The 25,039-nt window shown below is 46.3% G+C and overlaps 1 protein-coding gene across 22 annotated transcripts in view; it reads left to right on the top strand.

Moving 5' to 3' along the window:
- Positions 1-19,252: 19,252 nt before the first annotated feature.
- Positions 19,253-25,039, top strand: part of PROM1 (prominin 1) — a 61,366-nt gene continuing 55,579 nt past the window's right edge. For 21 of the 22 annotated variants that reach the window (XM_076065930.1, XM_032950344.2, XM_032950343.2 and 18 more), the window contains exon 1: positions 19,253-19,561. The gene's annotated coding sequence lies outside the window, so the exon portion shown is untranslated. Of the gene's footprint in view, positions 19,562-19,709; positions 19,848-25,039 lie in introns of those variants that run through there. The other variant, XM_076065928.1, reaches the window with a different exon arrangement.

Raw genomic sequence — 25,039 nt, 5'->3', positions numbered from 1 at the left:
GAGCGGGCCCGGGTAAAACTACGTGGCCGGGAGTCAGAGCCATTCCCTGTACACCTTGGGGTGCGACAGGGATGTCCTCTGGCTCCCACATTATTTAACATCTATTTTGACCACGTAGTTCGTGAAGCCTTCAATAGCTGTACCGGGGGAATCTCCATATGGTACAGATATAATGGGAGGCTAATCGATGCCCGGGTGCGGTCAAGGGATGGCTCCCTATTGCTCAACCACGTTATGTATGCTGATGACTTGGTAATAGCTGCTCAGTCAGAGGAGGAGTTGGAGACGCTGCTGCTGAGACTGGAGCGTGCCACTAAGAGGTGGGGCCTTACCATCAGCCCCACCAAAACTAAGCACCTGCCTGGGTATTTTGTACCATCGGACACTCCACCCCCACAACTCCCAATCGGTGATGGGGCAGTTGTGGAGAGAGTGGAGAGTTTCCCATACCTGGGCAGTGTGCTTATGACTGGCTCCAGTTTAACAGCAGAGGTCTCACTCCGAATCAGTCGAGCGGCAATATCTTTTCATCGGTTGCGTAACGCTGTGTGGAAGCTACCTGGTCTGTCGCTCCGCACTAAGCTTCAGGTCTTCTCGGCCACGGTCATTCCCTCCCTTCTCTACGCTTGCGAAACGTGGACCCCCCTAATGGAACATCTTCGCCGGTTAGAAACATTTAGGCTGGCCTGCCTACGATCCATTCTGGGTTTAACCAGACTGGATTGTGTGAGGAGCTCACAAATCCTTGAAAGATCTGGGCAGGGTCCCATCGGTGAGCTCCTCCGGCAGGCAAGGCTGCGATGGCTGGGTCATGTAGCCCGCATGCCCAGCCACCGCATGCCGAAACAGCTTTTGTTTGGCCGGATTGAGGGGGCTAAGCGGGCGCGGCACGGGCTTGAGAAGAGATGGAGTGATGTGGTACAGGAGGACGTGGAGCTGAGTGGACTTGCCGATGACTGGTACCAGCGGTGTCAAGATCGGCCTCTGTGGAGGAGGCTCGTGAAGGATGCTACTGGGCAGTTGGAGGCAGTCGCCCTCCAACAACAACGGAGGGCGGAGGAGCGACGCTCACAACAGCGAGCGGAGCGCCGGGTGGCTAAAGCACAGCAGGTTGGCACAGTAGGGGGCACAGGTGGTGCATCAGCCAGTCATCTCAGTCAGTCGACCCGTGGCACCTGGGTCTGCCCCGTGACCTCCTGCCAGCGGGCGTTCGACACTTCACGTGGCCTCAGGGTGCACATAGCCTGGCACAAGCGTCGTGGTGACGTCACCGCCACTTAGTGGCGAATGGCGGTTGTTGTTGTTGTTATATATATGTGTGTTTTTTTATATGTGCAGATGCAGTGTTCACCACGTAGATGATTAGACTGCTCTTGTTGCGTTATATAATAAAAAGCAAAGGCACCACACAGACTTGGGAACGCGTTTACTGGTTCAAGTAAACGCCTATAAAAGTAAACGCGTTCCCAATGTACTGCACGCCCAGCCTGCTGGCGTACACCGACACGCAACACTGACCGCGTGAAGACGAGGTTTGTATGTGTGTGTGTGATTGGGCCCGATGTGGGGAGCGGTAGTGGAGCGGTGAGCGCTACGCTGCGCTACGAACCTGGCGGCCCGGGTTCGATTCCCGCTCACGGCCAACACCGGTGACGATTATCTGAATCGGTCCTGGGCCTCCACTATGTCAACTCAGCGTCAAATGAGTACCTGGTGCGATGTGTAAACATCGCCACTGGGGAGACAAAGGCGGCCGGGCGTAGTGTGGGCCACCCACCTACTCGTGTGCCGTGCCGGCCTTTATAGGTGCTGGCAAACAGCACTTGCCCCTTCAGTCTGTTAAGTCTATACGTGGGATCTTTGTCTTTGATGCCCGTGGGTCTGCCTGTCACTCACAGCAACTCCTCGCAGAGGCTGCGAACGATACCAAATCGTGCAGCCAAATGAAGCCAGAAGCGTTCTCAACTGGTTTCATGGGCGAATTAAAAAGAGAGTAGCTTCCTCTCGGATCACTGGCAGCTAGCCTTGCTCTGGATTGCAGCAACATTTCCTACAAACTTTCCACTTACATTTCATGTATACAGCAGACGATGTGTGTCACCTGTTTAATGTAAATGCTACCATCAGCAGTAATGTATATATCACAATCATCGTGAGCCATTCTCTATTCGCTCCCCGATGCCATCACCATCTTGTTGCTCCATCTTCCCATTGTCGGACGTATTCTCTCCTCTTGCTGCCACTCCATCGCCAGTCTCACCCATTGGCCATCCATCCATTCAATCCATAACGCTCTGCCCATGCCCAATTACTTTTCCTGGCAGTCAATATTACATCTGATCAGTGATTGTTCCCTGACATGCATTGGTTGAAAACATCAATCTTTGGGGACATAAGTACGTTGCTTTACATTAGTTTCCAAGAGCGAGCACTCCATCCTGCATTTTTTGTGTTCTATAATTTTGATCCAATCCGCCTTTAATAATAAAAAAACGTCCTATGTTTACACATTCTGTGACAATTTTCCAGTTGTGTTCCTTGAGCAATTGTTTTTTGTTTGATATTGCTTCATTATTGCGAGTTATTTGTGACACAAATAAACATATTTTGCACAGCGATATGTAAAGTTAATTCAATATATGATCTCAAATTTCAGAACAGTCATTGTACAGCACCGACAGCGCACACGTGTGCTTCAATGCAGACTTCTTCATGGGGGCGGGGGGGATTTACAGCGATTACGGACATTGTGACGTTGCTACATAGCAGCAAAGTCCTGGGATTAAACCGTTTAAACTGCACGACCTCGGCTTTGGAGGCGACCGTGGTGCATCTGAACTTAACGTCAACATCAGCGCATGAGGTCACGAGCAACGCAGCAAATTACGAGATGTGAAAATAAGGCACGGACGGGGTCAACTCGGATCATCATCCCATTGTGATCAACAAATTGAGTACTTCATTGTGGAAAGACAATCGAGACGTCTGCCTTCACCCTATGAGTCTCAGGGTTACTAACCGGCAGAATATGGGTAGGGCTCCTCTCTTTTATGAGGGTGAAGACATTTTTTGTAAAAAAAATTGGCTTCACAGTGTTCATGTGAGTGTGCCCGTATGTTGTGTGTGGCAGTGTGAATGCCGCAGTGTTTCCAGCGGGGTAGCAGCGTTGCCACATTGCTCTCTGGCAGCCTCGACTGTTGACGATGCCATTCATTTGGTCCCAGGTGATCGCAAAGAGCCATGGGCCAAAAATAATTACATCTCTCCTTGACAATTAATTTTCCTGCGCAGAATCAAGTAGCGTTTTTTGATTTGTTTAATTAAGCCCCATTACGTTGTGACACCTCTAGAATTGGCACCAGGAGATACAGTCGCTGCTTTCATGAAATTAGAAGCCACCTGTGTTTTTTGTTAAAGAAAAATAAGATAGAACTGTTTCAGGAAACTGAATCATTCTGGTGTGTTTTTGAGTTGCGCTGCATGTTCTTCGGCAAGATGAATTATTCAATTCATCGCCTGGTGAAGCTCCCAGCACGCGGAGCGAAACGTCGGACACCTCGGCGAACAACACGGGGTAACGTCCCGAAAACCACATCGGGGAGCCATGGTTCTCTGAATGTTCAGCGCTGCCGGTGAACCTCAAGAATCTGTCCGTACAGGTTCATGGGGTCACGGGACGAACTATTGCGCTTGGGACGTTCGCCCGCTAAAACAATCCGATGGGCGTTCCAACGTCCACAGGTAGCGACGTCGGCGGCGGCGGGGGCGAGGTTACACACCGAGGGGATGGGAAGGTTGCGATTTGTTGTCGTGTCAGATTTACTCTCTGCACAATGGGCTTGTGCTGTGACGCTAGCTTTGACGGGTGCGCGCACGTGTGTGTGTGCGCGCGCGTGTGCGCGCGTGTGTGTGTGTGTGCGCGTGTGTGTGCGCGTGTGTGTGCTCTGACAGCGTTTTTATTTATCTCCCGTCTGACGTGTGCATTTGGCGTGAGAGAGAAGCGCGTTGGCTCGCCTAGCCTGCTCGCGCATTCACAAAGGATTCGCCTTTTGAACTGCGTACTCCAATCGGGCCGCATTGCACGTGGGATGACAGCAGTGGTCGCCGTCCTGTGGACAGCTCGCTTCCACCACCATGGGGAATGGTGGTGGAAGCTTCAATGGTGGTGGAAGCATGGGGAATAAGGAATGTTGCCAGAGGCGGCTAGGTGGCTCAGAGGTCAGAGCCACGAGCTGGCACCACCAAGGTCGTCCTGGGTTCGAACCCACCACCTGTGGTTAAACCGGGTTCTCAAGTGCAGTAAGTTGATGGCCTCACCCCTGTCACCAATGACTGCATGACATAAAAAACCCCATCACATTTAAACATGGTTCTGAACATACGTGAGCTATATTCCAGCTCTAAATTTGAAAATATCGGTCTGTCACGCCACAAACATTACTCTCGTATGCAGAGTTGGCGGGAAAGCGCTGATATCTACTCTGTGTGGACCAGAGGTCACTAAAAGGGATTTCAGAGGTAATTCTGTGATATCTACTTCCACGGGCCCATTCTCCACAACAAAGAGTTGCATTGCTCTGCGAGAAATTTAAAAGTTTACTTTGTGTCATGACGTGACACCAATGGCACAATTGGAATGCAATTAAAACAAATTACAACACTTTTTTAATATATATGTACTGTGCACGAAAAAAGTTTAGTGGAATACGCATCGCGGACTCGTGCCCATTAACAGATATGATTATCACCTACAATCCTTGTTTGAGCGTGGTGACACTTTGACTTTTAATTTTAAAATTAATTTAATTTGGACGATTTATAAGCGAAGGTGTGCTTCACTGGGCCTTCTAAATCTAGAACTGCGTGTTGCACACACGCAGTGCCAGCCCGTGGCAGTGAACGGTTTGCGCAGCATCATTGCACGCGCTTTGTACGCAGCTGCGCAGTTGGTTTGATTTCCACCGTGCCTTCAAACATTCCTCGGGGGTGAGGTCAGTGATGAGTCCCACTGGACTGGCACGGACGTGACCTCAAGCACGTGCTGCGCTGGCATCAATCGGCCCCAAGGCACTCGTACTGACAGTCTGTCCAGGCTGCGCTTGTATGTATGCTTGTGTGTGTGTGATATCTGTGAAGACTATACGGGGGGATCTTTGTCTTTGATAGCGTGGTGTGAGGTGCGGTGGTGTAGCTGTTCGTTAGCACGCCGAGCTACGAACTCGGCGACCCGAGTTGGATTCTCGCTCACGGCCAACACACAGTGACAATTATTTGAACCCATTTCTGGGCCTCCCCTACTCAAATGAGTATCTGGTGCGGTGTGTAAACATCGCCACGAGAGAGACAAAAGCGGCCGGGCGTGGTGCTGGCCACCCACTCCCTCGTGTGCCGTGCCGGCCTTTATAGGTGCTACTCGCTAACAGCACTTGCCCCAAGAGTCTGTTAAGGCTACACGGGGGATCTTTGTGGTGTAGGGTGCGGTATTGTAGCTGTTAGCACGCTGAGCTCCATGCCCGGCGACCCAAGTTCGATTCCCAACACCGGTGACGGATATGTGAACGAATTATTAAACTGAATACATAGCAGATGAAACAGACAGCACAGACGAAGCAGTAGAAACAACACAGACAACATAGGGATAAGATTGTGCAAATACAGTACTGTAGTACAGATGAGACAAGAAGTACAAGCAACACAGAATGAGACAGACAGACAGAACAGACAAGGCCCGTGGTGCAGATGAGACTGAAGAGTTCGACTCGATGCAGACGAGACGGTACACAGAGAGTGCGAATACTAATTCTAGATTTAAAGCTTTCGTGACTGCTAGGATCCATACTCTTTGGTTCTATTGGGTAAAGTCACGTAGGTGAAATAAAATTTTCACCTACGTGACTTTACGTGACTTTACCCAATAGAACCAAAGAGTATAGTGCGAATACTAACCAATGCACACTCGACAGACATTGCAGACAAGACAAAAACAATAAATTCTTGATTGAAATCGTCAGCCTGAATGAATCATGACAATTCAGTGAATTGTGGAGGCATGGGAGTGAATTGTTACAGGTCCATATGTCGGCATATTGTGATTCTATTCCAACGACCTTGAATCGATCGTTGGACATGATATACATAACACGAGTGACAATTGGTGTCCAATATCTGTTTCGGATCTCTCCTAGGTCAACTCAGCCTAGAATGAATAACGCGTGTGGTGGAGCTGCTAACATCAGCACGAGGGAGAGACACCGCCCCCTCGTGCGTCATGCCAACACCAATAATTGCTCACGAACAAGATTTGTCCTAAACTTAAATGGATGGGCATTTGTATTGAGTGGCTGCGTGTCTGGCTGTGTCTGTATTGGGGGAGCGGGAGTGCAGCGGTTAGCGCACTCCGCTACGAACCCAGCGGACCCGAGTTCAATTTACGGTCATGGGCGACACCAATGACGAGTATCTGATCCGGCCCTGGGCCTCCCCTAGATCGACTTGGCCTCAAATAAGTACTTGGTGCAGTGTTGTAAACATTGTCACTCGGGAGACAAAGGCGGCTGGGCGTGGTGCTGGCCACCCACCCCCTCTCAGGTGCAGTGCTAACCTTTTATAGGTGCTCGCAAACACAACTCTGTTAAGGCTACATGGGGGATACTCGTCTTGTCTCTGCTGTATTATGAGGGTTCCCTGCACACTGTGTGTTGTCTTCTCTCTAGAAGCACCTGTCACCCCTCGGGGCATCCCCGCCTGTTTACCAAGCACCAGGTTTTCATCTTCCCACTGAGCAAAGATACCAAATTGCTTTCTTGATCGCTATCCACTGGCTGAAGGTTATATTGGAATTTAGTGCCTATTTAATGGACAAATGGCCCCTTTCGCTGCTCGACTTTCGCACACAGCTGGGCCAGGAATGCTGCTGCTGATGACAAATCGGGCTTAGGTTGCTGCCACCAAGGTGCACGGCAAGTTACGGAAATTATTATCCAGCGGTGCCACAATAAATAGCGTGGCGGACTTCGAAGTCTTATGAGCGTGTCCTGAATGACAGCAAATTGCAAAGCAGCGCATCCAAGACTCTCACCATTTTATAGTCACGCGATACGCCATAATATACTGCGTGCGCTATAAAAGTAAAAAAACTGCGGGAAGTCGAGGAGAAGTGATATAGGTTCATAAATCAACTTTTCCTAAAAACATAACTTTTTTTTTCCCCAGCTGCCGCCGATAGCTTGCCAAACAGCAAGCAGAAGACTTCTGATGCCGCAGCTCGAGGGAGCTTGTTTGTCGTTTAACCTAAAAGATCTTCAGCGAAGAAATGCACGGCGCGAGTGGTGTCGTAGTTGTGAACGCGTGCTTTGACTTTACGCTTTGCACGCGCGGTTCATTGCGCTGGCAACACCCAAATGCCTTTCCCCTGCTGTGCGCGGTACGAAGTGCTGCTGCTGTGCCGTGGGCATGAATAACGCATGAAGTTCTGACATTTTTCTTTTCCCGATTTCGGCATTGCTATTCGGATGTCTGTATGTGTGCATGTTGAACTTTTTTCGCACCGTACGTATCCAACCGTGCTCATCGGAGATGCGGGGGAAGGACAACAAACTAAACACAAAAGAAGCAGCTCTAAAGGAATGAGTTTTCAATAAATATTGAAAAGTGCATAGCTCCAGTGACTTCCTAATATCAGGAGGAAACAATTGCCCACAGGGTCTCTTTGCTCTCCTGAATCTGTCCATCCGCTCCAGCACGGCAAGAGAGCCGCAACTGCTTTGGGTTATTTCGCAAAATGAATCTCTGCAAAAAAATCCATGAAATCACAAAAGATGTCGAACTCTGTACCGGAAACGTGTTCTTTGTCATGAAAGATAAAAGTGCGTTTAAGTCATAATTGCTTACACTTACGTATTAATTTTAGCATTTCTCTCTCATGAAATAATGTTATCTTTCGTGTATTGTTACTTTTGGGAATACCGTGAGAGCGGACCTCGGAGGCTGGGTGTCTACGGTGCAACATGTGCAGCAGGATCGAGCAGGAGGATGGCAGAATGCGTGAGGCTGATGACCCCTTGACCTTTTCAACCGATAGAGATTAGATGTTGGATAAACGCTTTGCCTTTCGTCTGACGAGACACAGTCGACAAACGCAATATTGTCATGGTGAACATTGTATTTTCAGGGTGCACGGATGTTCTCCGAGTGCACGATGTCATGTGGCTCAGGCATTCGACCCTGATGAAGAGTGATTTGTTGTTGTTTTTTTACATTACACACATTGAGATAATTGAATCAGTATGTTAAATGTCAGGAGCATTTAAAAAAATCAAACTCCGCATTCATAATTGATGAGTTTTCGGAATTTCGAATGTATTGAGGTCACTGGCATGCCATTGTGGACATTTTTATGCAGGATTTAGCATTTCCTATGTTAGAGTGGGGTCTATTATTAATACGTTATCTGCGAGTGTCCTTCTTGTTACAGTAATCTTGTACTTGTGGATGTGATGTTATGTTTTCACCATCCAGTACGAACAGGTAGACATGCAGACTCACAGACATGTGTACAAACTGACATTTGGTGTATGTGTGTTAAACGTCTATTGCACCGTAGGTAAGCAACCGTGGAAATGCGTGGCCACGTATCGCTGGCTGGTCTGGACTTTCCCTGGTATGGTGGCTAATGCCACTCACTACCTTTATGACACGTAAGCAGGGGGCATAGGAACATTGCAGCTTCACTGCAAGATCCCACGCACATCCACAATGTCTCGTCATGTCACACACCAGATTACATTATTTGCCACGGAGGCAAAGTGATAGTTTAATACATAGAGATGGAGACACAGACACAGAGAGAGGTTATCTTAAAGAATGACGTAAAATTATAATGGCGAAGATAAAGAACGCGGGTCTTCGCTGTTTCGAGGACAATTCCGTTGTGACATTGGTGACCCCATTAAAGAAGGTAACTGCTAAAGCATTAGCTGATCATAATCTATACTCCTGCTTGAATCCAGTGTCTTTCCAGGTTAACTTTTTTCACCTAATGGAGTGTTTGAATTTCTGTCAATAACGTATTGCGGCGCCTGATGTTAGAACTACGTAAACGGCCGTGAAATGCTGCAAAAAATTTAAATTCTTGAACTCAGTATTTGTCATTGAAACGTCACACCTCCTTGTGAATGCTGTCGCATGAGGTCACACGATTGGCACACCGCTCCTCTGCTGACTATGCACTATGTAAGATTGACGTTAAAAAAACGCCACTTTTTTCACATTTTCTTGCTGTGGTTTTCACACCTGATGATGGTTGCTTGTGTTGCAGTCGAAACGTCGTGAGAATGTCATTGTTTTATATTTTTATTATTTTATTGTTTCCCTTCTACGTGACTTTACCGAAAGAACCAAGAATATGAATCCCTGCAGTTATGAAAGCTTTAAATCAAATTTTTTCCTGACTCTATTACCCTTTTGGCAAAAAGCACGAGTCGTGACTTAATGAATATAACGATTATGGTGGAGGTGCAGACACTCACAGGTTATCTGACCACAAGCAATGCCATAGATTAGTGCACCCACTCTTACCGCTGGGAGGGCAGAGGCAGGCTCATAGGCCCAAAGTGCAAAGCGGCCAGCAACAGACAGCACTATGAAAGTCGTAATAAACACGAGTCAACACGTTTCTCGAATCGAGCAAGATTATTATAAGACCTTGAGAAAGGAGAGACGATAGGAGGGAATTCGAAAGTCAAGGAGTGCGGAGAAGACGCATAAAGACAAGTACTTTGACCTGAAGTGTGGTGGTTGAACAATATGTCACGGATGTCATCACACACCAATCAGCTATAGTACTCGAATATATATACTCGCCGAATTAATTATATATTCACAAGTAACTGAATGAGTCAAGGGAATGTCCCAGAACTGACAAGCTTTATTATATATAAAAAAAATCCTTTGCACTCCAATGCCAATTTGGGCCTTCTTCAGACACGGGTCGCATCACCACCACAAAGGCTCACGGGAGATGAGGCTTCGCAAGCGGAGCGTGAAATCGCGAGCCCGAGTCGCGACGCCCTCGATAGCCGCCCTTCGTTATTTATTTGTGAGGCTGGCGAGGCGTGTGCGCGCGTGCGTCTTCAAGGGAGGACTACATTTCAACGGGCATCCCGGTTCACAGCCCACGGAGTCGGGGCGCGCCAGTGTGTGAAGCCCCATCGCTCGGTTCACTTCATCCGCCACTCGAAAAAAGTTGAGCCGACCCAGTAATCTATGTCACTGTTCTCAGAGGTGCCAACATCGGCTGTGTCCCTGGGAATGCAATGAATGGCATCGTTTCGTGTGTGACCCACTTTGAAACCTTTAAAACTATTGATCACGCATTATTGGCCTCGTTATTGAAATGTAACATTATCAACATATTCCATATTGATAATTGTGTAAGGTGCTTTCCCCATTCAGAAAGAGGGTCATAATATGTTGAATCTCAATGATGGGCTTCAATCAACAATTTTGCGCATTTAGTACACGTACTTAGCGTACAGCCGGTATGCATGTGATACGTAAATCTCTTTACCAGTGGCACATCATGGGAAGGGGAATAGATTTTAGTTGACAGGGCAAGATGACCGGGACAGGAAAGGGATGCAAGGACAGAAGCTCTTTTGACAAAGAGGGCACGGCTCAAAGTAAGCAGCAGGAAGAGAGAAGGAGCCTCGGGCGGGAAGGGGAGGAGAAGGGGGAGACAAAATGTCCGGGCCGTGATGTCGGCGACGAGAGGGGAAGGAGGAGAGAGAAGGAGCGAGCAGAAGTGGGCGGGGGGGAGGTGATTCAAAATTGGTGGAGGCCGGCCTTCAGCTGATTTAGATGCTGTATAGATGTTAAATGTTGAATGATCCCTAAGATTCAAAATGAATAAGCTGACAATGCACCTCCATCCCAAATCATTTCCCTCCACGTAAAAAAGGTATATTTTAAACGTACCACTAGCCGCACAGCCGTCTGGGAAGTGCATCGTTTGAGCAACATTGGTTCAACACAAGCGAATTCTGGCCCGGGTTTACCATTCAGTGTCTCATCAAGAGAGTCAGGCTTGCTTGAGCCAATGCTGGTGAAATTCCAGATGTTTATGGGTAATGATCCTCTATGTAAGATATAGGTCCTATATTGACACAAAACTAAATAATGCACATCACAAGTTAGTTTCAGAAAACTTAAGTGGCTCACTGACAGATTCCTGGAAAGAGAAGTGGCAATTGACTCTGAGAACAGTGCTCAGGGCTGGGGCTCGTAAATGAGCCACTTAACATATACAAATGACCCACAATAGGCTGTGTACAGCATGGGTAAGTGGCAGAACGTGGACGAGCCGTTGTAAGAACACAATTGAAGGCACGCGGGTCTTTCCTCTTACTGGTCGATCCTTTCGTTGTGCTCGAACCTTTCACTATGGCCTGCGCCGCTGATGAGAAGCCTGCAGGTGTGTATTTCTGGAAAGAAGCACAGCCAATCGAGTGAACAAATGCTCCACCATTACTGAAACTGCCCACTGTAAATAGCAAATGCTGTTTTTTTACCGTTTATGGGCTCTTGATTGATAGTTCGCCAGCGTTCTGCAGTGAGCACGTCTCATGCAGCCGACTGCACGTTTTCATAATTCATGACCCGATGCTGGGACCTGCCACAGAAGAGAGAGAGAGGATGCACGTTTGGCGTAGAGCACTTGTGTTTAGCTGAAGCGCCAGTAACTCTCAGCTGGTTGCGAAATTTTGGGAAACGCGCAGCTGACAACCACAACAACAACAACAAGAAGACATTCGAGGAAATTGGCGCACTCCGCATCAATGTAATTCGAGAGACTTTTCACGATGAATACTCACCATTATTGCATTCCTGCCTTACACAAGGATCTGTGCCTCTGTTTTTTTGGAGTTACAGACCATTTATCTCCCACACAATAGTTCGGAGTATTAAGAACGTATCACCGCACGCCTTACATACCGTGATGTAGATGGGCTGTATCTGGCTGGGCAGCACTATTATGGCTTGGGCAATCACAATTGGGTGTTTACGAGTTCTAATCCACATCTGGGGGTCACACTTTCATAACATCATCCCCCAGCCTGCTTCCATAGAATAAGTACCATGTTGCAAAAAGTCAACAGTCGTTGTTCATTTGAAATAGATTTGCCTCTGACTTGGAAATGTGGCATTTCCATCACTGGTTCAGGGATGTAAATGAAAAGAAGCAACAGTCAATGCGTTGACCTTTTCTCTTCTGAATAGAGAAATCGATTTAATTCGATGGCATATATTAATGCAGACCTCTGTTGTCTCCATAAACAAGTAACATACTTTTTGGTCATCTGCCTGTTGGATTTCCAGACTAATTATTGATCGATTTCAGCAAGCATTCGTTTAAGAAAACTTTTGCAGGCAAGATGGTTTTATTTGATGTATCAGTTTCGAGGCGGTACCACTGTGCACGCGTGTACAAGGTGTGGGACTCGGGTTTGTGTCGTGCGTTTGTCTCAGATAGCTCAGCAATAGAGACATGTTCCGTTCCATTACAGCGGTGACATTTTGCTCCATGTAAGTCAGTCATCCAAATCCAGGTGGGTGTTAAGCGTTTGGTTTGTTCCTGACTTTCAGTGATTCATTCCCATCCTGTGTATTCACGTAGCATCACAGTGCCCAATTGGTCCCATTGGGTCCCATATTGCACTGCGATTCTGCTCCAGAGTACGGCGGCGGTGCGTGCAAGGATTGTGCTCAGCCACGGTGCTTGGAGACGTCGCGGTCACCACTCTCTGTTGACTTCTCTTCTGTCACACTTGGGGGAATTGCAGAACCCATCATCTTTTTTTACTAATGACGATACCAGTGGGGAAGTCGTTGCTCTGCAATGGAAAAATAAGAGACCGCTGTCATGTGCATGCTCTTCTCACAATCCTCCTGTACTTGGAGCACTAAAAGTAATCTGGTTTCTTTTGTAATAAAATGCCAAGATGATATGTATTGTGAAATATATATACTCAAGGATTTAAATAATATTCTGGCGAAACAATGGCGGTAATAGGAGCACATAGAAAAGTTAGGGCAATTTCAAATGAATCGTGGCAGTCTTCTGTAATTGTTACTCCTGCCTTTTCGGTGTTGGGAACTATTATTTATTCTGAATTTCTTCCTCCATTTAAATTGGAATTGAATGTTTAATTGTGCCGTGGAGAATCCCATTCAGCCAGTTACCCAGCTAGTTTTGGTGGCAATGACCCGCATCCACGAACAACAGATTTATTGTTGGGGTGGTTAGGCGCCTACCTAGCAGCCAGCCAGGAAATTTGAGGCATAGATTGGTTAATTGTAGTATGGTTTCCCTGAGACAAATAATTTAATGTGTTTTTTGTATTATCAATATCGGGCAAAATAAAAACAAAATCTTGATTTTTTGGGACTGCCTCCCTTCTTGGATAGTTTACAGATCTGCCTCTGGGTGGAGGCCTCTCTCTAACTAAAAAAAGCAGGTCGAACTCCTGCGATGGCCGACAACCACATTCAGGGTGGCAGACGGAGTCAAGCAACACTGCCAGCTGCGGAGCAACACGCTTCACTTCAGGCGCTGAGGCTAACCTGGCAAAGTCTGCACGCAAGCCGTGCTCGCTGGGAACGGGCCAAGTGAGTGACAATAAAAGAGCACGCGCAGTCTCCTTGCATATCCGCAGAGGCCGTGCGCTTGTGTGCACCTACGTGTGTGTGTTTATTGACGAGTGTGAGAAACAAGCTTGGAATAAGGGTAGTATGTGGTCTAGGTTTGACTGATATTGGAGCTTTCCCAGCCCATGCGTGTCTATCAAGCCCTATTCGACCGCATGTTTCCAAATACAGCTGCCTGCCCTGGCGGTTTGGTTATCTGATATGTGGAGCTAGACCTTAGGTTCCATATAATGGCTGACACATGTGAGAGTTTAGGGTATGTATGTATCATACATGCTTACACACATTAATTATTTAACCTTACAGACTGGCTGAAGCTAAGCCGAACAGAGCCTGGTTAGGACTTGGATGGGTGACCAACAGGGCTTGCAAGATGTTGTAGGCACTAGGTTGCAAGGAGGTTTGGATTCTCAGGTTTCCGACCACGTGCTACACTACTCATTAATGGAATTGGCCAAACACCCTAAAGCAGGACCGTCCTGCTAAAGAGTGTTGAGACTCAGTGAAACGTTCCCGAGAAGATAATTGGCACTTCACAATTACGGTGCTGTATACAGTACCCATTAAGGCTAATGTAGTACACATGTGGATGGTGTGACCAGTGTTGGTGTTCACACACAGCACCAGGTATTCATTTGAGGCTGAGCTTACCTATAAGAGGCCCACAACAGGTTAATTTTCCACTTACCATGGATACTGTGCCGAGTCAGACACACACTAACCTGCAGGCCTAAAAAAAAAATTCTGCCTCTGCTGTTATTTCTAAGAATTCATTAAAAAATAAAATCTAATATCTATCTTACCAAAAGGAACCTTCGAGCAAAGGAAGCAAAATTAACTGCTTCTCAGTGATGCAATTGCCTTCAATAGGTACTCTAATCACCTCAGCAGTGGAGCTGCCCACAGCTATAACCTACTCACAATCACCAGTTCAGAGATTGCCTTGAATAACAAAGGCTTACTTCAACTTAATTAGGCCCAGAAACGTATTACACTCATGGTAGTGTAATCAAAATCCTGCGTTTAAACCTTTCCTGTTTTACAAAAGGCTTAAGCGTTGTATAACACCCCATTTGTCCAGATCATCGCCAATACCTGTTATTGGAAAATCTAATGGAATTGCCTAATTATTTTAATTGACATCCTCAAGGCAAAGTAGTTTGTTGGGTGTGGTGTCAGATAATTCGTTGCCTGAGACACTCACCTGCAGGGGTAGGATGTTTACCAGTAGATGGTAGTACAGTCAGTAGGCTACTGATCTGTCTGTAGACACTTTTGAGCATGTATTAGAGCTTTAGTGCCCTTGTAAATATGTGGGGTTCTCCAACTACAAAACTACTCAAAATTAATTTGACCAAACATCTCCTGCAGCAGAAAGCCTGTCACTCGGTGAGACTTTTCTATCTAACTATCATGAGCAGTATGTTGTATGTGACACGACAGTCATGGACATAACTTTAAATGACCCAATCTTTTATCACGGTGCTGAGTTCTGTCCACTAAACGTTAATCTCATCTGCTTAGCTAAGTAGAGCCTGGCGGAGCCGAACACTGAGCACAACACGAGATTAAGTCTTGAGCACATGGAGGTGTGATGGCTCTCGTGTGCTCGCTGCGTGCTATTTCTTCGCAGCCCGATTTCCTTTACCCTCAAAACCACCGCCACCCACCCACACACCCACCACCATCTGCATCACTCATCAACAAAGCCTGCTGCTACAGGGGCCTGGTGGCTGGAGGTCACCCCTAGAGACACGTAGGGACTAAATTAATCATCGGAACAGCGTCTTCAGGTTTGTACATAGTCACTTAAGGAATCGCATGAAATCACTCTGCACAGTACAGTATAATGATGTTGTATAACGTGTTCGCGTCCAAGCGTCTACCTGCACAGATATTACCGAATGCATTGTTGACAAATGTGGTGTGTTTAGAACGAGAACAACCACTGTAGAGGTATAGGGCAAGTAGATTCGTGAACCATAGCCCCTCGAGGATTTTACATGTTTTATATAGGCATGCATATAATTAGCTCTAATGACTAATTAAATCCCTTGGTACCACTTAATGATTCATGTGTTTTTTTTAAAGATAGTGAACAATTCGTTATTTTCACTAGGAACCAAAGCATACTCCAATCCAGCCCCTTCTGATGATTTAAGTGAATTCCATGCTCCCACCCAGGGCTTAACTACAGCCAAGTCTGTACGGGTTGGTGACCTTTCGCATCCGGCACATCACATCAGGTGTACCACTCGCTATGGCTGTGGCTACTCGTCATCTGCCTGTAAAATTATAGTTGTTGCTCTCCATCAACATCAGTCATACGAAGATGAAGACCTGCCTATTCCAGTCTACCAGAGACACGGGGAATACTCAGTGAGACGTTAATCCGCGCTCCCACCCATCACACACTGAAAAGTCACACGATGTACGTGCTCCAGAGTTCTCCCAGATCAACTGCACTGTATTTGGGTTCGGCAATGCTAGACGTTGAAGGGCCACACCTTAACCATGTGTCTGCTGCATGCAACTGATGCTTCGTTTGTCACTAGCTCGCCAGTGAACATTGTTGCTGGTTATGCATTGACACGTGTCATGCTCGTATAATCCACCAGGTCAGTGGCTTGATAAACTGTTAATAATGTTAACCATTAACTCCTGACTAAAGACGCTGGCTTTACGACAGGCAAACCAAGTCTACAGGATGTAACACTAATCCTTTGCACTACAGGGCTGACTGTGTGGCCCAATTGAGTTCCGTGCTCATGTCTGGTTTGTGTATCTGCCTCTCTCATTAAATTTATGTATTCACTTGACGTAGAATGTGAACGTAAACAATTCTCTATTTGAGTTGACCATGCCTTAATAATACTCAAGGGTTGAAGGGTTTGACTGCTTGCATGAACAATTGGGTGACACTTATCTGTATTGTTTGCGCTTTGCCAGTCGTGGACATTTTACATTCATCTCGCAGAGGGAAATAATTTTTTCCATGGGATGAATGACCTTTTTGATTTAAAGCTTTCGTGATTACAGGGATGCATATTCTTGGTTCTTTCGGTAAAGTCAAATATAAAACAATACAATTCTCACGACGTTTCTCCTGCAACACAAGCAATCATCATCAGGTGTGAAAACCACAGCAAGAAAACCGCCACTTTTTTCAAATTTTCTTGCTGTGGTTTTCACACCTGATGATGATTGCTTGTGTTGCAGTCGAAACGTCGTGAGAATTTTATTGTTTTGTATTTTTATTATTTTATTGTTTCCCTTCTACGTGACTTTACCGAAAGAACCAAGAATATGAATGACCTTGTTCAATTGCCACAAAGTGGAAATTTTAATTTGCCCAGGAATGGAATGGAATGCAGTCTGGTTAATGTTGGTGGGTACGCGAATAACGCGTTACATAACAAGACACGAACACGCAATCGGCACGTTTAATGCAGTTCGTGATGATTAATAACCATCCATCCAGATTCACTACAATGTCACAATTCAAGGGTGACGATTCGATCATAGGATTGCTTTGAATCGCTACACAGTGATCGCGCTGAGAATGATGATTCCGTATGGCCGCCAATGGAGAGAAACTATAGTATTAGAGATTCGGTTTAAAGTCATTTAGCCATATTCAAGCTCCTGTGTGAGACGGTGCCTAACGTTATCATGGGGGTAGGTTAATATAGACATTAGAAGTGCAGCTATGCAATTTATTACTAAACTAAAATATATATTTTTTATTTTACCAGGTAAGGCCCGCTGAGCTATATAGCTCTTTTTTAGAAGCGACCTGTCCACAAGTGATAGCTCAATGAAGTGGCTTATCATGTGGAGATTTATAGAAGCCAAATACTCTAAACTACTCGTGATCAGATCCCATCTGTGAAGGACAAGATTCCTGACATGCAATATCCCGGCGTCGACAAACTAAGCTGTATCCGCGGCAGCAGTTACATTGGGGAAACTAAGCGACACGTCTCGGACCGTATTCGCGAGCATAAGGCAGATCTGAAACACGGCAGGACCAATACTTCTGCCGTGGCTGATCATTACTTTAATTCGGCTGGCTCACACGGAATTGATTTCTCTTAGACGATAGTACTTTGCAAGCCTACTGGCTCTCAACACAGATTCGTTCATGAAGCCATCCATATATACAGACACAGAGACAATTTCAACCGAGAGGATGGTTATAGGCTCAGCAATCATTGGAAAGATGTCATCAACCACTTTGGGTCATGACTTGACTTGTGTTTTCTTGTCAATCAACCTCCACCGTCAGCAGTGTGGTGCAGGAATTTCTTGGCGGCCCTTTGCTGCATCGGCATTGCTGCTGCCCCAAACCTTAATAAACAGTTTGTCTTGAGAGGCTGACTCCTTTGCCTGATGACGACCGCTTGTGTTGCGATCGAAACGTCGTGATAGTTTTATTCACTTTATTTTTATTATTGTTTTCTATCTACGTGACTTTACCGAAAGAATAAAATAATAAAAATATAAAACAATAACATTCTCACGACGTTTCGACTGCAACACCTGATGATGATTACTTGTGTTGCAGTCGAAACGTCGTGAGAATTTTATTGTTTTATACTTTTATTATTTTATTGTTTCCCTTCTACGTGACTTTACCGAAAGAACCAAAGAATACTCTAAACGCGTGACGTTGATTCTCAATGTGGAGGGAAAACCCGGAGCACCCGGAGGAAAAAAATGCACGCGACCACGGGGAGAGAGAGACACGCAAACTCCAAATATACAGCGGCACGCGTCAGGGTCGGGATCGAACCCACGACCTCCTGCACACCAGGCGAGGTAGTTAACATCTCGGCATGAGGGTGGCGGTGGGTTGGCCTACTCTTCCACACTGGTGCGCGAATTAAGTGGTAGTCTCCTCCATGGAGCCCAAGTCTTACACACACACACAAGCGCACACAAAAACAAAGATGTTTTTGTTTTGAACACTGAGCTTAACATGTTTAATTGAAATTAGTATGCTTTGTTGCATTGATTGAACCATCTCTTGTTTTAAAAAATATATATTTGGTTTGGTTTTCATATAAACCCTCTTGGGTTTCCAACCTCACCTACACCACTTTTTTTTTACTTTGTGTGCTTTTTATTTATTTGCACTGTTCGTCTTTTGCTGTGTCTCCTTTTTTTATAAATCAAGTCCAACGTTCCGTGAGCGGCCTAACGAACGACGGCCGTTTTGCCTGAAGAGAGGTGGGGGGGGGAATGGGGGACAGGGCACGCGGGAGAATGGGGGGGCTGGGCGTGGCCTCGCGGCGAGAGGCGTGGCTTACGAGTGTGGGCGTGGCGAGCTCTGCAAGGGGTGGTGGTGGTGTGGGGGGTGCCGCTGCTGCTCCTCGCGCTCGCAGTTGAAGGCGAAGCGCGGCTGGCAGTGCCCTCGCCAACTCTCCCCTCGTCACTTAACTGCTGCTGCCTCCTCCTGCACCCTGCACCAACTAAAGTCGCCCACTCTCCATCCTCACCCATCCTCCTCGTCTCGTCCGACCGTCACCTCGTCTCGTCCAACCGTCACCTCGTCTCGTCCGACCGTCACCTCGTGGACTCGTCCAACCGTCACCTCGTGGACTCGTCCGACCGTCACCTCGTCTCGTCCATCCGTCACCTCGTCTCGTCCAACCGTCACCTCGTCTCGTCCATCCGTCACCTCGTGGACTCGTCCGACCGTCACCTCGTCGTCTCGTCCAACCGTCACCTCGTCTCGTCCGACCGTCACCTCGTGGACTCGTCCGACCGTCACCTCGTCGTCTCGTCCAACCGTCACCTCGTGGACTCGTCCGACCGTCACCTCGTGGACTCGACCCACGGACGGTCGGTTCGGGTGAGTTGGTTCGCGTCGCGCTACTCAGCTCCCCTGGAAGCCAGCCGACGCGGGCCGCTCAGTGATGTGCGCTGCGGAGTGAGTGAGTGAGTGCCGGGCGAGGCGAGGGGGGATTGTTCTTCTGTCTCGAGCCAAGAGCGTTCGGTGCCAAAGCTGCTTCGTTTGGGAGCGAGGGAGAGATAAACAGCGACTGAAGTTGGTGGAGCACGACAGGCGGCGACGCCGCGGGTTCTGGACGTGATGATGTTCACGCACCGGGGTGGAGCAACAACAACAATAACAATAAGTAGAAGTTTGTTTACTTTTGTCATGAATGAGGCTTTCGCATTCGTTTGTAACGGTGCCGGGGGTAGGGTGGTCTCACAGCCTGGGTCTGTAACTAACAAGAAAATGAGCCGTCTTTGTGTGGGTTACAGACATAAGTAGAACATATGCGCCTTTAACCCACTGTAAACGCTTCCGATTATGACACTTTTAGTTTCGTTGAGTAAATTGTTCTTAAAATTTATTTATAATATAATTGTTATGATGAGTGTCTGCTGCTGCTGCTGTTGTGTCCCTGAGATTCCCGACGAACAGCCGCTATATAAATGTAATTATTATTATATATACTCTGGGAGCAGTACTCAGTGTTTACGGTTCATAAAACTAAATGCATCCCTTATGATTATTGTAAAACCCCATTGGCAAGCTGACTGCTGGATAGAAGACCAACTTACGACTCTTCCTACACGGTCACTGCGGGGATGTAGGGAGCGGTGGTGCAGCGGTTAGCGCGCTCCGCCACGAACCCGGCGACGATTATTTGAATCGGTTCTGGGCCTCCCCTAAGTCGACTCCGACTCAAATGAGTACCTGGTGCGGGGAGACAAAGGCGCTCGGGCGTTGTTGCTGCCACCCTCCCCCCCTCCTCCATCGTGTGCCGTGGCCGGCCTGAATAGGCGCTCGCGAACAGCCCCTACAGTATGTTAAGACAATACGGGGAGACATTTGTCGTTGGGATGTTTGACCATACTTCACCACGCTCGTCAACACTGTAATTCAGTACTGTACTCGGCTTTAACTTTCAGGAGAGACCAGGGGTCTCTTCTACCCTTCAGAACAGACGCCAAAGTCTAGGTTACCGAGAAGAGGCATGGATTCGCATTTCAATGATTAGATTTTTGTTCCGTTTTTACCCATATAATTTGTATTTCTTGTTATGTTTCGTGTTTCATTTGTAGACGTTTATCCACTCCGGTGGGATAAATGTAACAATTTGGTGGTTTCCGCTCGTTGGGTACGATCGTGGATATTATAATGCGGCTGTTTGTGTTATCGTTTGAGTTGTGGTTATATTGTGACTTAAGTTGAAAAATAGTTGTACGCCTGTTGCTAATATTTATACACGCGGAGTTGATGATACCGAATTCACATGATCATTATTGTTGATGTCATTGTTGATATTTATTTGTAGTCGATATGAGCAGTAAACGCATTGTTGATGTTGACATGTCATTGTGGATGTTATGTCAAATCGCTGATATTTATGGTAATATGTTTTACAGAATATATTGTTGATGTCCATTGAAAGTTTGGCAAGTGGGTGTCGTGGGCGGTGCTGTTTGCCCTATCAATGTCGCTCCAGCCACGCTCAGTGCAAGTCCTCACCCTTCTCTTGTGGATGCGTTCGTGATATTTCCTAGGGCTAAGTCAGACTAGGGCACTTTATCATTGTACATGACCAACAAGCACACAGAGACAAATAACCCAGGTATTGTACACATCCTCCAAAGTGACCAACGTGTAGACACCCATGGTTGTTAAGTGCAGTCTCCAACTCTTATCCACTCTATATCTGGTCTTGTTATTGATGTGCAATGAAGAAGGGCCATATGCCAAAACATCGCCTATTATAGTCTTTTCCTTTTAAGGCTACAGTGTTATTGACAAATGTGTTCAGTGTTTTTGTTCACGTGTAGACGAAGGCATTATTAGGATTCTCAGGAATCTCTGCTGTTGCTCAAAGCTCACAGAGCCAGACGTAAGGCATCTTGAGCATTCTTAGGACTTAGTGTTCACGCACCAGGCTCGGAATTCTGAGGTCTAGCTATCGGACACAATTTATAATGTGGAGATTTGCTGTTTCAGGTTGTTAGGGCCTCCGCTGCGAGAGATTAACAACTCCGCTGGAAGACAGAAAGTGGTGAAATAAACTTAAAGTATACAACAACGGGTTATCAGCATCCGATGGATTTTGAACAATATTCTATTTGAATTTCATTCGCACTGTTTTCTCGCTCAGGCATTTTTACCTTTGAAAATAATTATTATGTTTAAGTTTATTTGACCGCTCGCTTTTTTCCAGTGGAGTTGTACATCTTTTGCAGTGAATGCTGCAGGAAAACTCCACGTTATAAACTGTCTGATAGCTTTGACCGGCATATTGGAAGTGCCTCTCTACTGTATAGTGTTTATTTTTCTCATATCTCTAGTGTCTCTAAGGCATCTAGTGTCTTCGGTGTTTCTTTTGTGTATTTCCTGTGACAAGTGAATATCTCTGGTGTCTGTCATAGGGATGTAATGATGCATCAGTTTATTAATGTTGATTCTTAAGGCTCATGATGCGTGTATGGGATCACATTCGTCAGGATTGATGCTTTTTTCTTTTGCAAATTAAACATGTGGTACGCTCATGGTCCATTGGCTGATGGTGCGAACAAACAACTGCAAAAAACGAAACCAACAACATGTTTAAAAATACAAACGAGACGGTAAAAACAATCCAAGCAGAATATAATTATGAATCGAATCCCAGTTATTAATTGTGATAATTTGTCAAATTGATGAGCGTGTAGGAAGGAGTGGTTAATTAGTTTCCTTTAGCCTATACAGCTGTGCCTAGAGTGTCTTGTGAATGCAGTTCCCCGACCTATAAACTTAACTTTTTTTATTTTCCCAGGTAAGCCCCACTGAGCTATATAGCTCCTGTATACCAGGCGAGGTAGTGAACATCTTGCCATCTGTACAGTGTCTCGTGTACATATTGCCTTTGCAGTGCGTGAAGTGTCATTAGTGACGGGTCTCTTGTGTCTGTGGTATTTATAGTGTCTGCAGTGTCTCTAGTGCATGCAATGTATCTAGTGAAGTGTTGTGAGGAGCGGTAGCTTAGTGGTCAGCGCAATGTGTTATATCTGGGTTACCCGAGTTCGATTCCTACTCTTGGCCAATGTGAGTGGTGAATATCTGAACTGGTCTTGGACCTCCCCTAGGTCGTCTCTGCCTGATATGAGTACCTGGTTTGGTATATGAACCTTATGGCGGGACCCCGGGGTCCCATAAGCCCCCGGCTCTCGCATATACATGAAATTATAATGTAAACAAAAACTTTGCTCCTTTTCACCAATGGGTTTGAAGGAAGTTGGCAAATGCCTTGTTAAACTATGCCTTTAAAACTGAAAACTACTTAGCTGCAGTACCTCTATTTAAATACACTAGCCAAAAATAATTTACACCCCTCTGTCAATCATCGTGTTTCTCAGTGTGGATTTGTGAATGCACTTTGTAAGCAGTACATAAAATAGGACGTTTTCAATGCGCTGTCCATATTGTAACAAGCGTTTATACCAATGTTACTCTACAGAGTAGTGGGTCGCCGCTCCTCTTATCCGCATTGATGCGAGCGGTATGTGGGGACTATGGCTTAACCACAAAAAAATCTGCACAGATGCATACGGACAAGAGAAATATTGATTTGAAGCTTTCTTGACTGTTATCCATATTATATTCTTAGTTTTTTCGGTAAAGTCACGTTGTTGTTTCCCTTCAACGTGACTTTACCGAAAAAACTAAGAATATGAATTACTGCAGTCACGAAAGCTTTAAATCAAAATTTGCTATCCATATTCTTTGTTTTTTTCGGTAAAGTCACGTAGTTAGAAAAAAACCCCATCATATATTATCTTATTTTTCTACCTACGTGACTTTACCTAAAGAACCAAAGAGTAAGATAAATATTATCAGACAGGAGGAGTTAACGGTGCAACGCATCTTATCTGTTAAATATCTGCAGGTAACAGGGTTGTCATCGATTGATCCTGGCCGCAGACATTGGTAGGTCACAAATAATAATGAAGATAACAGAGCAGTTTCACTGTATTATGCATACCGTTATGACAAATAAAGGACTTAAGTCGTGTAGGCAGTTTGAGCAGCTTTGGCTAAGACTTATGGTCCTGCCCATACCCGAACATGGAGTGCATTCACTTGTTCAGCTCTAATGCGCATTCGTCCTCGCTGCGCTTGGACGACAACCGAATGATCCACGCCAGGTGGGTCGTGGCGTTTATGTGCACGGTGGGACAGAGTCGCTAAAAATAAAAAAAAACGATTTTGACTTCGGTTTATTCGGGACCCCGGGGTCCCGCCATAAGGTTAATTTGTAAAACTTTAGCACCGGGGAGACATAAGGTTTCTGACCGCGCCATACCCTCTTGCGACCTTCATAGGTGCTCGCGAATAGCATTTTCCCCAACAGCCTGAAAAAGCCTTTATTTGTCTTTGTCTCTTGTGTCTGCAGTGTCTGCCTATTCTGTAGTGTGTATTTTGTCATGCAGGTCTGTTCTTCCTCGCGCGACAGATCTCGACTCCACGAGAGCCTGGTCCAACCACCTGAGAGAATGTGTCCCTGACGAGTGTGTGTACATCATCGCCAAGCCCATAGATGAGCGGGAGAGAGAAGAAGGGAGGTGGGCAAGGAGCCGAAGAGGCCAAGAGAATGTCTGAGTAGACGATGATGGGGTGCTGGAGGAGGAGTTTGGTGAATAAGGTTGTGGTGGAGGGGGAGGAGGTTGATGAGGGGGTATAAAATATGTTGGAGGAAGGAGGATGTGGACGAGGTGGTAAAGGATGATACAGACACAAGGAGGATAATGGGGATTTGGCTAATGGGGGGGGGGGGGAGTGAAGGATGAGGACATAGGATTTTATAGGTTATGAAGGCATAGGAAGAGGGAGTTTCTTGTTCTTTTGTGGAGAACAATTCGTGCCTGCTGCATTGTTTTACCTGTAACATATTGGTCTCTTATTAGCTGCCCTGACGGCACAGCAGCACTTCACGGGGCATGCTGTGTGTACAAATATACGCACTTACAGTATACGCCATACGTGCACATACTGCATGAGAGGCCTTCATTAATCGACTGCTGGATGAACGCCTCCCCGCACAGTGACATTTAAGGTTTAACCATATTTCACAATGCTGGGCATTGTAGGTTGGTGAAAGATGTTCGGAGGAGGGTTGCTAAGGACCAGTTCATATGTCAACTGCCACTGATGTTAGCCGTGGATGTCGGGTGGCCATGGATGGGCATCGAACTCGGGTGGCCGTGCTCATAGTGCAGCACGTTAACCACTGTTCTGTCACTCCACCATACATTTAACATATAGCACTGGAGATGTTTTTCTATAATATCTAACCAATACCAATACCCGCCATTT

The sequence above is a fragment of the Petromyzon marinus genome, chromosome 9 (genome assembly GCF_048934315.1).
Source record: "Petromyzon marinus isolate PM22_M1 ecotype Great Lakes invasive population chromosome 9, UKy_Petmar_22M1.pri1.0, whole genome shotgun sequence".
Classification (NCBI taxonomy): Eukaryota; Metazoa; Chordata; class Hyperoartia; order Petromyzontiformes; family Petromyzontidae; genus Petromyzon; species Petromyzon marinus.
The sequence above is the reverse complement of the archived record's forward strand: the minus strand, read 5'-3'. Positions and strand labels throughout refer to the sequence as shown.